The 15621-nt window shown below is 37.9% G+C and overlaps 1 protein-coding gene across 4 annotated transcripts in view; it reads left to right on the top strand.

Annotated features, from left to right (window-relative positions):
* Positions 1–353: 353 nt before the first annotated feature.
* Positions 354–15621, top strand: part of EYA3 (EYA transcriptional coactivator and phosphatase 3) — a 107528-nt gene continuing 92260 nt past the window's right edge. For 2 of the 4 annotated variants that reach the window (XM_081817871.1, XM_081817867.1), the window contains exon 1: positions 354–512. The gene's annotated coding sequence lies outside the window, so the exon portion shown is untranslated. Of the gene's footprint in view, positions 513–11369; positions 12236–15621 lie in introns of those variants that run through there. The other 2 variants (XM_081817868.1, XM_081817869.1) reach the window with 2 other exon arrangements.

The following is a 15621-nucleotide window of genomic DNA, read 5'->3' as shown; positions in this document are numbered from 1 at the left end:
AGCCACCCAGGCGTCCCTCTCCCGCGGTTTTTCTAAATCTATCACATACATCCGGCATTTCTTCTCACGATCGCTTTGGGAAGGCAGGCATTACACGAATTTTAAAAGACCTTCTAAAAATATGAATGCTGAAATATTCTTTATCCGGCTGCTTGTGCCTCAGCCGCACCACCGCCCGCTCGCAGCAAGAACCAGCCTCTCCGCACGCTCAGTCCAGGCTCCCAGCCGGGCGTAACCAGGGGCGGGGCGTAACTAGGGGCGGGGCTCCCGGTAGGGCGGAGTGGGCGGGGTCTAGGCCCTTCCTCGCCCCGCCCTATGTGGCCTGACACATGCGCCCAGAGGCTTCTGGTAGAACGAGGTGTGGATTGTGAGGTGACCCTGGCTGCTGACTTCCGGTTCCTAGGGATGCTCATCCGGGTCACGCTAACGCCGCGGTTTCCTCCATCCGCTTGGTTCTGCTGTGAGTCTGGACCAGTACCCATGTCCTGCTTTGGGGCCTCTGCAGCCTTAGGGTGAGTACCCGCCACGACAGGGTCTGAATGCGGCAGGTTGATTGCAGCCTGTAGGGGGACGAGTCAAAAGTTCTGTCCCGGTCCCTGTGGGTGGGGGTTCTATTTGCCTGTCCCTTGTCCCTGTAATGCTTCCCTCACTTTAGCCCTTTCCCTCGCTGGCCTCGCCTCTTTCACCTCCCCTTAGCCTTGCCTGTCGCCGCGCACTTCTCGCCTGGCTGTTTTCCTCGTCTTCGTCCGCCGGTTACAAGCCCCGTTTTCTTGCCTTTTGCCTCAGCGCTTCCCTCACCCCTGCCTCTCGCTTTTCCCCTCCTCTCACGTTAGCACCTTCCTGGTATCTCGCCGTTCTTTCCCTCACAGGACTGCCCACCTCCTCATTGTGCTTCCCCTCCTCCACTGCGAAACTGAGCCTTTCTGGGGTCCTAGGTCCCGTCCCCCAACTTCCATCACCTTCGACCCCTGTCCCTTCCTGGGACTAATAGGTGGCATTTGTGGTTCGCCTGGGGGTTCTCCCGCCTTTTCTTAGCTAGAGGAGGGCTTAGCCAAAGCCCCAATCTGGGCCGATTTATCCGTCTTGGGGGAAGTTTTGCCTTGAGGCGTTGTGTTAGACTCAACTTTGGTAGCTTCTGTAGTTAGGGAACAACAAAGGCGTTCCCAGTTCTTTGCTGGAACACAGTGTGGGGGGCTCTCTCTGGAGAGGGCTTACAGGTGGCACACACACGGAACTGCTAGAGATTGGGCTTGTGTGGTCTTGTTAACTTGACAGGCCCTGAGGACGTCCTGTCATTTTTGTGTTCTCTGTCCCATGAGAATGGATGTGCACAGCTGAGGCAAAAATGCAGATATTCTTGGGACGATCACCTTTGTTTTCTGCATAGGCTTTACTTCCAGGACAGTTGCTATGACAGAGGACAGTTTCTTGGGAGATTTTTAGCCCCAGATTTATAAGCTTATTGCCAAAAATTTTAGTGTTACTGAAATGTTTTCTGCTAAGGGGTGCACTATAGGAATTTCAAAGTACAATTTCTTTACTTGAACTCAGTGTGCATATGTATCTTTATCCTTACCTCTTACAAATTGTTTCTTCATTTTTACGGTATTGACAAGTTTTCTATTTTTCTTCCCGTTTCTTCGTAAGCCAGCCATTACACTACATTATTACTTTAACTATTATTCTTTTATTTTTTCTTTACTATTTTCACCTTAGTCTTTTTTTTTTTTTTAAAGATTTATTTATTTGAGAGAGAGAGGGAACAGGAGCAGAAGGGGCAGAGGGAGAGGGGGAGAGAGAATCTCAAGCAGACTCCCCGCTGAGATTGGAGCCTGATGCCGCTGGATCTCATGACCCTGAGATCACCACCTGAGCCCAAACCAAGAGTCCCGACACTTAGCTGACTGTGCCACCCAGGTGCCCCTCCACCTTAGTCTTAGCATCACCTTTTTCTTACTTGAGACTTAGGTTTCTCTTAAATTTCTTAAATTTCTCTAATGGCTCTTGGTCACCTCTAAGATGAAGAGATTGGATTTAATAGTGGTTAGTGTCCCATTTCTCAAATTTTGTGATCTGAGCTATATTTTGAGACACAGGGTTGGATAATTTTTATTTTTATTTTTGTGATGTTTATGGTGGTGTCTAGCATTTGATTGCAAATGTTTTTGTGTGAGCAGCTTCTGAAATACAAATTGTGCTCTGAAATTTAGTGCTTAAGTGAACAGACTAAATACAGCTTTGTGTCTGCTTCACTTTTGACTGGTGAGTTGCAGAAAAGTTTCTCTTCATATGATACATATACATACACAAGCATAGCATAGACCTTGGCTCATTCCAGAACTGGGCTGCTCCCTTCAGCTATTTTTAGCAAAGGACTTTGGAGCTTGGCCATATTAGTCCTAGATGCCACAGAGAAGGACCCTTCTGGTTGGTGTTCAGGCCGTATCTAACTGCTGAGGGAAGACCCTTTGAAAGCTCCTTACCCATATACCTCTTCCCCAGCACCAATACTGGAAACTAGCTTCTGTTCAGCCTGGCCTCATCATTTCTGCATCCTTGAAAACTAACTCCATAGATAGACTTATATTTGGATTGATTCAAGGCCCTCTTTCAACCTTTTTTATTTCTTGAGCATGTCTAAGTCTAAACCTAGATGGATTTCTACAGTTTACAGCTGGAGGGAACCATTGAGCTCAAACTTACCCCTTCATTTTACAAATAAGGAAATCAAGACTTAAAGAATTGGTGATATTTCCAAGGTCAGTTTTTACAAATAAAGAAGTTTTGTGCATGCGCTCAGAAGTGGGTTTTAGTTCCCTCAAAGTTGTAGGTCAGAGAGCACAATATAGCATTTAATGGCTCATTTCAATACATTTGTGTCACAGGAATGAGTTTTAGGGTAAGAAATTTATGACAGATTTTTAAATTCAAGGCTAAAGTCATTTTGCCTTCAAAATGGACTCTAGAAAGAAATTGTGTTGTGCAGAAGTAGAAGTTGAAAAGTCTTAGGGAGTCTCTCTCTCTCTATCTCTTTTCTTCTAAAATCACTTTAGCTTATTATGATATAAATGCTGCATAAAAGCCCTTACATGAAATGAACGTCCTATGGTTTGGGAGCAATTGTGTTCATGCTCCTGGTCTTCCTACCCAACCTGATAGACTTTCAGCTAATTACTGAAAAGCCTGCACGTCTTACCTAGCTTCCAAACAAACAAACAAAAATATCTCTAGAGACAGCTTAGTGGATATTTGTAATGCTCGGGAGAGGAATCGCTGTAGGTTTTCTATAGAAATTTCTCCTTTAGTTTGGCAGTCTTAGCTTGTAACCCTGAGGGCTCAATTTAAAATAAATTTCTACATATTAGTTTATGCCTGCCAGTTTTCTGTTTTTATTTGGCTTAATTATTTTTGAATGTTATTTTCTTGTCTTTTTACTTGCTACTGTGCTTTGTTTTACATGGTTTAATTTTTATTCTTGAACCCTGGAATATATTTTAAGGAAAATGCAGCTTTAAAAATTCAAGAAACAAAGTACACCAATGTCCTTACCATTTGTACCTTGCGGTGTGATGGTTTCTGTGATCTGCCTAAGCCACTTCATAACTTCATTCTTTTTGTTTTGCTTTCAGATAAAAGGCTGATAGAACTTCTTCTTTGTAGTTGTTTGTCTAAAAGACTTTTGTGGGGCGCCTGGGTGGCTCAGTTGGTTAAGCGACTGCCTTCGGCTCAGGTCATGATCCTGGAGTCCCAGGATTGAGTCCCAGGATTGAGTCCTGCATCAGGGAGCCTGCTTCTCCCTCTGACCCTCCCCGCTCTCATGTGCTCTCTCTCTATTTCATTCTCTCTCTCAAATAAATAAATACAATCTTTAAAAAAAAATAAAATTAAAAAAAAAAGACTTGTGTTCTGCATATAACAGCAGGGTATTTTAACTTATGTGTGTTTTAAATGGAGGAAGAATAGTTCAAAATAGTTAACGTAGACTAGTTTAACATGGAAATAGTTCAAAATGTATTTAAGAATACTAGGATCAGTTTATTCTCTCATACATTCATTTATATCAAGGGGTTAATTATTTGGAATAAAGTTGAAAATAGGTGGACTTTCTATCTGCTCATTAACTTAAAAATGCAGGTGCATGTTCTTATACAGAATATATGGCTTAAGCTGTGAATATGTTTTATTGACAGAGAACATAGCAAATAATGGAACAGCAACTACATCATCATCTCGATATTTTTATTTGGTCCCATCAACCTAAGTCTTAGGGTATCTAATTACTAAATGTAAAAATAGTGAGAGTATTTTCTTTGTTATTTATAGTATATTTTAAAAAGTTATTAGAAATATGGGCTTCATAAAATTTATCTTTACTATTTTCTCCTTTTAAATATGTAGTAGTACTTTACCTTTTTTTTTTTTTTTAAAGTAATCTCTCCACCCAACATGGGGTTGGAACTCACGACCCTGAGATCAAGAGTCGCATACTCTGCCAACTGAGCCAGCCAGGCGCCCCTGTATTAGTATTTTATTTATTATTAATTAATTTATTTATTTTAAAGATTTTGTTTATTTATTTGACAGAGAGAGACACAGCGAGCGAGAGAACATAAGCGGAGGAGTGGGAGAGGGAGAAGCAGGCTTCCCGCGGAGCAGGGAGCCCGATGCGGGGCTGGATCCCAGGACCCTGGGATCATGACCTGAGCCGAAGGCAGCCGCTTAATGACTGAGCCACCCATGCGCCACTGTATTAGTATTTTAAATCAAAAAAGGAAATGTATAAATAGTGCTGACCTTTCAACATCCATTGAAATCATAAAACTCATGATTAAAAACTCTTAACAGAGTAGGGATAGAAGGAACATACCTTAACATAATAGAGGCCATATATGACAGACCCATCACAAACGTAGTCAGTAGTGAAATACTGAAAGCTTTTTTTCTGAAATCAGGAACAAGGTAAGGATGCCCACTCTCACCATACTTACTCATCATAGTATTGGAAGTCCTGGCTATAGCAATTAGGCAGAAAAAGAAAAAGTATCCAAATTGGTAAGGAATAAGTTAAACTGTTACTATTTGCAGGTGACCTAATTCTACATGTAGAAAACCTAAAGTCTCCACAAAAAACTGTTAGAATTAATGAATTCAGTAAATTTGCAAGACAAAATACCAATATACAAAAATCTGTTGCATTTCTACACAATAATGACTATTAGAAAGAGAAATTAAGAAAACAATCCCATGTACAATGGCATCAAAAAGAATAAAATGTCTAGGAATAAAATTTAATCAAGAGGTGAAAGACCTGTACACAGAAAACTATAAGACATTGATTTAAAAATTGAAGATGACACAAATGAACAGAAAGATAGTCCATGCTCATATATTGGAAGAACTAATATTATTACAATGTCCCTACTACCCAAAGCAGTCTACAGATCAGTGCAATTCCTTTCAAAATTCCAATGGCATTTTTCACAGAACTGAAACAAATAACTCTAACATTTGTGTAGAAAAATTTAAAAAGAAAGAAAAATTTAAAAAATAGTGCTGACTTACTGTAAGTTAACAGATCCTCCCCCAAGGCAGTCAGTGCTTAATGTCTTAAAGATCTTACTACAGATTGTGTTGGATGCACTTTAACTTATTAGTTTGGTTAATATTTGTACTAGGTAGATTTGCTTTTATTTGCCTTAGAAAATAATAAGCTATAATCTTTGTAATACATTTCTTTTAGCAAATTTATTTTAGGTGCCTACTATGTTCAGTTTTCATAATACATATATAGGTTGTTCATGTAAACCAGGTAACATTATATAAGGCTGACATTTACATTTAAATCCTGAATTTGGCTTTCTTTGTACATACTTGAATTAAACTATAAAATTTAATATAACCTACATCACCACGGGCTAGCAAAAAAAAAAAAAGCAGCAGCAGCAGACAACATAATTAGAATTAAAATAAGCCTAATTCTAAGAAAGTGACAATGGTATATGATTTTTTTAAGCTAGATTTTATGATTTTCTGTTTTCAGAACACCTTGATTCTTCATCATTAAATGAGTTTAAGGTTCTTGTGTTAATTTCCATCACAGTTTAATATAAAATCATGTTCTTTATAGGTACAATTAAATAAATTTCATTTGGGAAACTTCACAACTGAACTGTAAAAAGGTAATGGTAAAACAGTAAACATAAAAGCAGCATAGCTCTTAGTATGTGCCAGGAACTGTTCCAAGTGGTTTACATATATTAATTCTTTAATCTTTACAACCCTGTGAAGTAAGCACTGTTCTTATCTGCATTTTACAAAGGAGGAAGCCAAGGCAGAGAAGTTACATAACTTGTCCAAAGTAACAAAGCTAGTTATCCAGAGAGCTGGATTTGAATTTAGTCTTTCTTGCTTCAGAGTTCATGACCTTTTTGTACAGAGTTCTACTAGTTTAGTGATTTCTTCCTTTATAGGTTAAGGTTAAAAAATCCAATTTGTCTGAAACAAAAGAATACAACTTTTGGCTGGGAACCTTAGAGAGGGGTTTTACATGGTCTTTTTATCAATGCTGGCTTAAGGCGAATTGCGAACCCTATACTACCTATGTGTCTTAGATGGCAGAAATTATGTATTAATAAAGGAAAACAGGACCGGATCTTTCCCTCTTAAAAAATTATCTTGTGGAAGTTGGTTACTTTTGAGTTTTTGGAGAAAAGGCAGTATTATTTAATAAAATGCATTTTATATTACTAACATGTTTTACCTCTAGATCTTAATATTTTTCCTTTCTTTGATCTGCAAAGTATTAAGCAAATTTATGTAATAGTCTCAAACTCTGAAATCTTAATGTCCTCAATATTAATTTAACAACTTTGAAATATGAAACAAAGTTAAAACCGAAATTTGTGACTTACCTGTATCTCATTTTCAAATTTGGAAATTTGTGCAAAATTAAGTGTTTTTAGTTTTACTTAGAAAAGAGGAGAACTTTCACAAATCAATTCCTTTGCAAATAATAATTTAGAATATTATTAATCATATTAATATTATTCTTTTGTTCTTTTATTGTTCCCAAATATAAAAATTCTTGTTGTATCTCTAAGGGAAGGAGATGATTTTATATCAGTTGAGGTGGTAGTTTAATGTAAGGGTCTGGGACTGAGATATGAGAAGAGGTTTTTCGGTGTATTTTAAAAACAGTTGAGAAGGGTGCCTGGGTGGCTCAGTCGTTAAGCGTCTGCCGTTGGCTCAGGTCATGATCTTGGGGTCGTCGGGCTCCCTGCTCAGCGGGAGCCTGCTTCTCCCTCTCCCTCTGCCTGCCGTTCTGCCTACTTGTGCTGTCTCTCTCCCTGTCAAATAAATAAAATCTTTAAAGAAATAAAAATAAATAAAAACAATTGAGAATCATGGGATCTGGTTAACAAAAAAAAACTACAGTTATTTCTAGTAAGAAGTGACACTTGTTTAGGGATACTACTTAGCTTATTTCTTATATATTAACTCCGTTTATTAATTCGGACATTAATTAAGTACACCATTTTTCATAGTAGCTTTTTGTCTTGATTTTTTTTTCTTTTTGGTGGGAAAAATATTGTTATGGAGCTGAAAAGTCTAAGCTTTGCTATGATGATTTACTTACTGGTATTTAGAATGTTTTTTACTTTCGTTTAAATGTTTAATTTTTGTTTGAAAAGCAACTCTTTTTTTATATGTGGGTTTGATAATCAGTTTATCTTCTAAAATTCAATAGTTTTTTTTTTCACTTGAAATTTAATAATGTAGCAATTACTGAATTTAGGAAAATTGTGTATTGCTATCAGCACTGTTACTATGGGAATAAATTAGAATGATTAGCTCTTAGGTGGAATTGAACTTTATTCTTTAGTTTCCATAGTAGTTGAAAAAGATTTAGGTCAGATACACCTGTTGTTCCTCCTTTTTTCAAAATAAGAGGGAATTTTAATTTAGCACAATGATGTTAATTTTTTTCCCCACTAGGTTGATAACGATAGTTTCACTCTCTTTTTATTGACAGCATAATGCAAAATAATGTCTATATGATTTGGTTTTTAGAAAATTTAGGAATTTAGGGAACATTTTAGGATAAAAAAATAGTATATACATGTTTTATTAAAAAAAAAACATGCTCTAGAAATCAGTGTGTTATTAATCCACTGAATTTTTCAAATCCTCTTTTCCTTTTTACCAAATCTTTGCTGTAGGTTGCGAATCAGTGATTAGATAACACTGATGAATAAGAGTTCTTGAGAGGGAGAATGAGAGATTTTGCAAAGAGAAGCCATCTCTAATGTTGGCGTGGCATTTAATAGCTAGATGAACTGAAAATCTTTGCTTTATCTTATTTCTGTGTATCTCCTGTTAGTATATATTTATTTAGTGTCTGTACCTCACATTCTGTGAAATTGTTGTTTATTTGGAATAACTCTGTTAAACTGTTCATTCTTATGCAGATAGTTTCCTTTTCCTTTTTTGTTCTTTTTCAGAAGGTTGCCTTTAAAAAACTATATCTTAGAGAACCACCAAAACTCTGAATGTTATTTCCTGTGTAGTTTGAAGTGGTTTATTTTCCTCCTTTTCTCTGGCCAGTTTTTTATATTCTGATAAAGTGGCTTTCAAATTTTTTTGATCATGACCCACTATAAGATACAGTTTTTCATTGTTACCCAGTACTTACACACATATGTACATTATCCAGTACTTTTACATATTAATGTTTAAAATTGAAACAGGAGTTTTGTGAAACAGTATTATCTTTACTACTGGTGATGAATTGTAATATTTTTTATTCTATTTTGTTTTATTGTATTTCATTCAAAACTGTTGGTCTCCACTAAGTTTAATAAGATATTAATGTGTTTTACCTGCAGTTTGGAAAATTCTAATGACTGCTAGTTTTTTTCCAATATTGTTTTTTTGGAATTGAAAATGTTTGTGTTTGTTAGGTTTTTTTTTTTTTTCCTCTGAAATGTATCTTGATTCTGTTAAGCTTTTAATCTAAATAACTATGCAGAACAATTGAGAGAGGGAGACCCTATTGCCCTGGTTGTCATGGCTGTCATCTTTGTTCTTTACTGCATCTAGGCACATTATTTTTAAGTAATACAGAATCAGGAGGTTGAGAATGCCCAGTCACATGCTGAGCTTCTGTCATTAGAATCCTTTGCTAGGTTCCAAATAATAGTCAAAGTTTAAGTCGATGAAGTTGCTTTTCACAAACTTTGCTTCTGTTCTTGGCATCTAGTCAAAAGTTTACAAAACTGCTTTATTCTGCTTTCTTCTGGCCCCAATCCAGTCTTTGTAAACCAAAAAAGAACTGAGGAGTGAAGCAGTTTGCTTCTGTGTAGATGATCAGGTGAAAGTAACATGGCTGAAGAGTGGACTGCATGTTATGTGATGTATGTATTTGTCCCAACTCCTTTCCTGTAATCACAAAGGGGAAAAGATAGTAGAGATATCAACAGTTCCTAGCATATTGTAGCCATTAAAGTGAGGCAGGGTCAGCAGCATACTCTACTGTTTTTTATCACCATCACCTCCTAACACTTAATGAGCACTTACTATGTTAAAGGCACTATTTAAAGCACTTCACTTGGGGCGCCTGGGTGGTGCAGTCAGTTAAGCATCCAACTCTTGGTTTCAGCTCAGGTTATGATCTCAGGGTCATGAGATGGAGCCCTGTGTGGGACTCCACGCTCAGCGAGGAGTCTGCTGGAGATTCTCTCTCCCTCTCCCTCTGCCCCCTCCCCTTGTGCTCATGCAGTTTCTCTCTCTCTCTCAAAATAAATAAGTCTTAAAAAAATAATGAAGCACTTCACTTTATTCACTCATTCATTTGGGAGGCCTGGGAGAACGAGAATGAGAGGATAAAGAAGAAAATTTGCCTCAGTATTATTATCTGGCTTGTGAATTCTGGCTACTTGTGAGTATAGCATGGCATAGCATGCATTTTTAGCTTGGTGAGCTTTCTAAAGTCATCAGTACTGCCTGTGATGTTCCATATTGAATGGCACATAGCTGTGGTTTGAGACCTCAGGCTTTGAAGCTAGGCTGCCTGGGTTTGAATTCCAGATTGGTGACTTACTAGGTAAATAACCCTGGGCAAGTCACTCTCTTGTACTTTAGTTTTCTCGTCTGTAAAATGGTAATATAATGGTAAAATAATAAATAGTACCTATCATAGACTTGAGAGGATTAAATGATTTATACATGTAAAGTACTTAGAATAGTGTCTGACCCATAAAAAACATTCCATAAATGTTAGCCATTATTAACTCACAACTCACAGTTGGAGTTCTTGAAAGTATTTGTGACCATGATGAGTTCTGGGTATCTGCTAAGTAACAGGATGTGATTGACATTCAATGTTTTCTTGTCCAGGAACTTGAAAACACCTTTCCTTGCAAAGGACTTAACAGGGAAAGTTTTCGTGTAGGGTATTTGGAATCAAAGCCAAATGAGAAAGGCAAAGCTACCAGTCCAACTTATTTAATCTCTCATAGGAATCTCTTGTTACTTGGACCTCATCCTTAATCATTTTAATATTTTCCCTTTGAAAAACTAAGGACAACTAGTTGCTGAATTGACTTTCACTTAAGACCAGATTTTTTTCCTGAATTTATCTTATGTTTAAGATATTTATTTATTTTATTTTTCTGTAACAAATAGCTATATCGTGTTTACTGTGGTGCCAGGCACTATCCTGAGAGCTTCACAAATATTAACTCATTTAAATCTTATGACAGAGACACTTATTATTATTCCCATTTTACAGGTGAAGTAGCTGAGGCACAGGAATGTTAAATAACTAAACTCCCACACCATTCATCAGTGTAGAGTAGGGATTTGAACCTAAGTAGTCTGGCTCCAGAGTTAATGCTTCAAGCTTGCCAAACCTGCCTCTTACAGAGGTGAATTATGTTGAAAAGAGTAAAATAAAATAACAAGTGTTTAAACTTCACTATTATTGTGAAACTAATACAACACTGTATGTTAACTACATTGGAATTAAAATTTTTTAAATATGGGGAAAAATTCACTGTTCCTCAATCTGTGCTGAAATGACAGCACTGAATTTTTTGGCTGGTGGATTCTCAAAGGAGTAAATAAGTTTGGAGAAATAAAATATTAATAAAAGAACTGAACGTAGATTTTATAGTTCTGACAGCTAAAGACATACATTTCAGAGGACTTAGTTCTGTTAGTATAGTGTAAGATAAATTTTATCTGAATAATGGAGAGCTAACTGATGTATAAATGTGATATATATATATAGATTTATAGAATGTGATAGAGTTTTGACTTTTGAAGGCAGAGGAAGTTTTTCTATATAACTGGAAACAGCACATTTATAGGATATTCATGTTGGAATAAACCATGAATCAGGCCATAGCACTTATAGAAAAAATTGTGATTCTCTTAGAAATGTTAATGTCACAGATTAAAGGAAGATAAAGATAAAATTTTGGAGGCTTTGAGTTCCATGGAGTCTGGATCTTTACACATTAAATTCTTGAGCTTGTGACTGACAAGTTACTAAAAACAAGGAGAGTTGGAAAGAATGTAGTAGAACTGTAGGATTATTATTAAACTCACTTTGACAAATGTAATTCAGATTAACTCATTCCTTCTCAATACTTTTTACTGTGGTTTTGGAATTTTTCTTGTAGAACAGATCTCCTTATTTTATCGGAAGCTTGTGGGGAAAAGTTTTTGTAATTTTTATTAAAGATTGTTTTATAGACAACTTCAAAGGATGATTTTCCAAGAAATAATATTAGAAATTTTAAGAACAATTCTTAGCGAATCTATTCCTGATAAAGTATTTTTCCTATTAAGAATTTGGTACAGCCTAAATGTATTTTTAAAAAATTCTTTCTCAGTAAGTTCTGATAGTATTCTGTTAAGTATAAAGTCACTAAAATATTCCTGCAGCTGACAATACCATGATATGTTGATCAGTCATACCTCCCAAATAAAGTAACCAGAAAATTCACCAACTTTACCACAGTCAGTTGGCTAGGCTGTTTATTTATGGAAGGAGTTCATCAGCATGGTGATGGCTTTTGTCTATCCACAGACAGTTCTGCAGGGAAGGTGTAATTGGTTACAATTTTTTTTTTTTTTTTTGCCACGGAAATTGATTTGTGCTGATGCCTGAATTGTGAGAGCTAAAAGGCTTTCTTAGTGTCCCTTGAAAGACAGTCTTAAGGTAGGTCAGGTGAGTATAGGTCTGCTGGATATTTGTGTCTACTTTAGCAGGACATTGAATACAAAGGACTCTGAGTAACATGTTAGATATGTTAGATGTTTTTTGAAAGGTAATATACTGAGAAAAGTTATCATCAGTTGATGAGACTGGAGAATTTCTAAAAGATAAGAAACAGTAAGATTGGATCAGTAGAGACTAGGAGAAGAAATCACAGCTGAAAGTATGTGTAGAAGTTTCAGAAATGTTATCAGATTCCAAGTAGACAATTATGAAGAAATGAAGGGTGCTTGGAGCATAAATCAGTTTCCTGGCCCTTGCTCTTGATTTTGAGCATCTGGTGTTTGTCCCTTGGATAAAGCCTGGAGAGGGGCAGCTGGGTGGCTCAGTCGGCCTTTGGCTTGGGTCATGATCCCAGGGTCCTGGGATCGAGCCCTGCGTCGGGCTCCCTGCTCGGCTGGGAGCCTGCTTCTCCCTCTCCCTCTGTCATCGCCCCCCCCGCCTTGTGATCTCCGTCTGTGTAAATAAATAAATAAAATCTTTTAAAAAAATAAAGCCTGGAGAAATGCTTTCCAGACACATTGAACAGTCTGTTTGGGGAGGGCATGTATTTCCCTATGGTCTATTCTCCCCATGGTGTTTAGTGTATATTAATCAGATTATGTCATTCCTTTGCTTGAAGTACCCGTTGCCTTCCCAAACTCCGTATCATGTGTTACAAGGCTGTGTGTGATCTGGCCCTTGCCTGCTTCTCGGTCTTCATTTCCAACCACTCATTCACTTCCTAACAATGGCCTTTTTGCTATTTCTCAAACATGACAAGATGTTATCCTTTCAGTTTCTTTTTTTTTTTTCTTAATTTTATTTATTTGTCAGAGACAGAGTGAGAGAGAGAGAGAGAGCACAAGCAGGAGGACCTGTTGGGCAGAGGCAGGCAGGCTCCCTGCTGAGCTAGGAGCTAGGAGCCCGATGTGGGACCAATCCCAGGACTCAGGGAACATGACCTGGGAACATGACCAACTGAGCCACTCAGGCGTCCCTCCTTTCAGTTTCTTTTCTTTTTTTTTTTTTTTTTAAGATTTTATTTATTTGCGAGAGAGAGAATGAGAGACAGAGAGCATGAGAGGGAGGAGGGTCAGAGGGAGAAGCAGACTCCCTGCTGAGCAGGGAGCCCAATGCGGGACTCGATCCCGGGACTCCAGGATCATGACCTGAGCCGAAAGCAGTCACTTAACCAACTGAGCCACCCAGGCGCCCCCTTTCAGTTTCTTTATACTTGTTTCCTTCTGAAACCTTTTCTTTTGCATCTTCTTCTAACTCTCTCCTTTTCATTATTCAGATCTCTGCTGAAATGTTACCACCTCAGAGAAATGATCACCCTATCTGAAATAGCTCCCTTGTAGTCAGTCTCTATTTTTTATGTTCTTTTCCATTATTTCTTATTACTTTGTGTTCTTTTCCATTATTTCTTATTACTTTGTGAAATTATATTACCTTATATATTTGTTCATCTTCCTATTAGAATATAAGTTCCTTGAGGCTGGGAACTTTGTGTTTATCACTGAATTTCCAATATCTAAACTAAAGCCAGGCACATAGTAGACATTCAATAAATATTTTATAAATGAATGAGTGAATATTGAGATTAGAGAAAGAAGCGTGAGGAGCCTGAAGTAACTATAGACTGCTATAACAAAAGCAGAGGAAGCAAAAAGCAAAGTGAGTGGGTAACTCCAGTGTTTCTCCCCAGGATAAAGCTTTGATAGCTACTCCAAAGTGAGAGTCTTAGCATAAGACGCCAGATATATCCCTAATAATTTGTGATGGTCAGAAGAGACAGGGGTTCATATCCAGAAAGCAGGTTACCTGCAGACACGGCCTAACTGTATATTTCACCCCTCTTCATAATCACTGAAAGTGAACATATGTAGCTAGAACTACCTATAACAACAGATACACAAAGATTCCCATCCACTCTGAGGAAAAAAAGTTTAGTTAAAACTCCCATACAGAAATGAACTCTAGGGGCACCTGGGTGGTGGCTCAGTCAGTGAAGCATCTGCCTTCGGCTCAGGTCATGATCCCAGGGTCCTGGGATCGAGCCCCGCGTTGGGCTCCCTGCTCAGTGGGGTGTCTGCTTCCCCCTCTCACTCTCCCTCTGTGCTCTCTCTCTCAAATGAATAAATAAATTTTTTTTAAAAAATGAACTCTAATAATCTAGATTTAATCATTTGAGGAAAATTAATGCTGTGAAAGAGAGGAGTCAAATGTAACTGGCACTAAAGGAAATAGTGAATAGTATAAACTGAAGGAGATTTAAAAGATAAGCATTTTCTGTGATTTCAGAGGAAATAAATAATAAAATAAATGTAAATGTTGAAGTTTTAAAAAGAGAAAAATCAGGGGTGCCTGGGTAGCTCAGTCTTTAAGCGTCTGCCTTCAGCTCAGGTCATGATCCCAGAGTCCTGGGATCGAGCCCTGCATTGGGCTCCCTGATCCATGGAAGGCCTGCTTCTCCCTCTCCCACTCCCCCTGCTTGTGGAATTCCCTCTCTCGCTGTGTCTCTCTCTGTCAAATTAAAATAAACAAACAAACAAACAAATAAATAAATAAAAGAGAAAAATCAAATAGCAGATATAACAAAATAGTAAGTATAAAAATTGAGGTAGGGGGTGCCCGGGGGGCTCAATCAGTTAAGTGTCCGACTCTTGATTTCGGCTCAGGTCATGGTCTCAGGATCATGAGATAAGCTCAATGTGGGGCTCCATGCTGGGCGTGGAGCCTGTTTAAGATTCTCTCTCTCCTCAGCCCCCACCCTCTCCCCACTCAGGCACTCTCTCTCTCTCAAAAAAAACTGAGTTAAAGGAGTTTCTCAATTAAAATGCAAGATGTCAGCAATAATGACAGAATAAGAACCTCTGAAGTTCTCGCCTTCATAAAAGCAATGAGAACACCGACAGACATAGAATCAACTGTTTCGGAACTCTGAAAATTAACCATAGGCTTGCAGCAAACTGGGAGCATTTATTCAAGAAAAATGGCCACATTTCAGGAAAAACAGTGAACTTTGTAGCGGTTTAACTTGCCCAAGTGCCATCCTCCTCTCTCCAGTTCCACAGTAACTTTGAAAACCAACAGCCCCCAATCATGGTGAAAACTAGCAGCCTAGAAGCCAACTGGAAGTGACAGAACAAGATTGGCGCTTCTTCAAAGCCCCATTCCCAGAGAATTGTCAGTTGAATTTGACCTGTCATTATTTGTTGTTACTGACTTGTCTGGTAGTTCCTTAAAAGACTTCATTTGCAAACTTGTATGTATTTGATCTGACTTGGAGCCTTTTCCACCCAGGGTGTTCATTGAAAACAATTAGAGGCAATTATTGAACATCTCAGCTGCCT

Source organism: Leptonychotes weddellii, chromosome 4 (genome assembly GCF_054177405.1).
Source record: "Leptonychotes weddellii isolate Sample4059 chromosome 4, ASM5417740v2, whole genome shotgun sequence".
NCBI classification, from domain to species: Eukaryota; Metazoa; Chordata; class Mammalia; order Carnivora; family Phocidae; genus Leptonychotes; species Leptonychotes weddellii.
The sequence above is the reverse complement of the archived record's forward strand: the minus strand, read 5'-3'. Positions and strand labels throughout refer to the sequence as shown.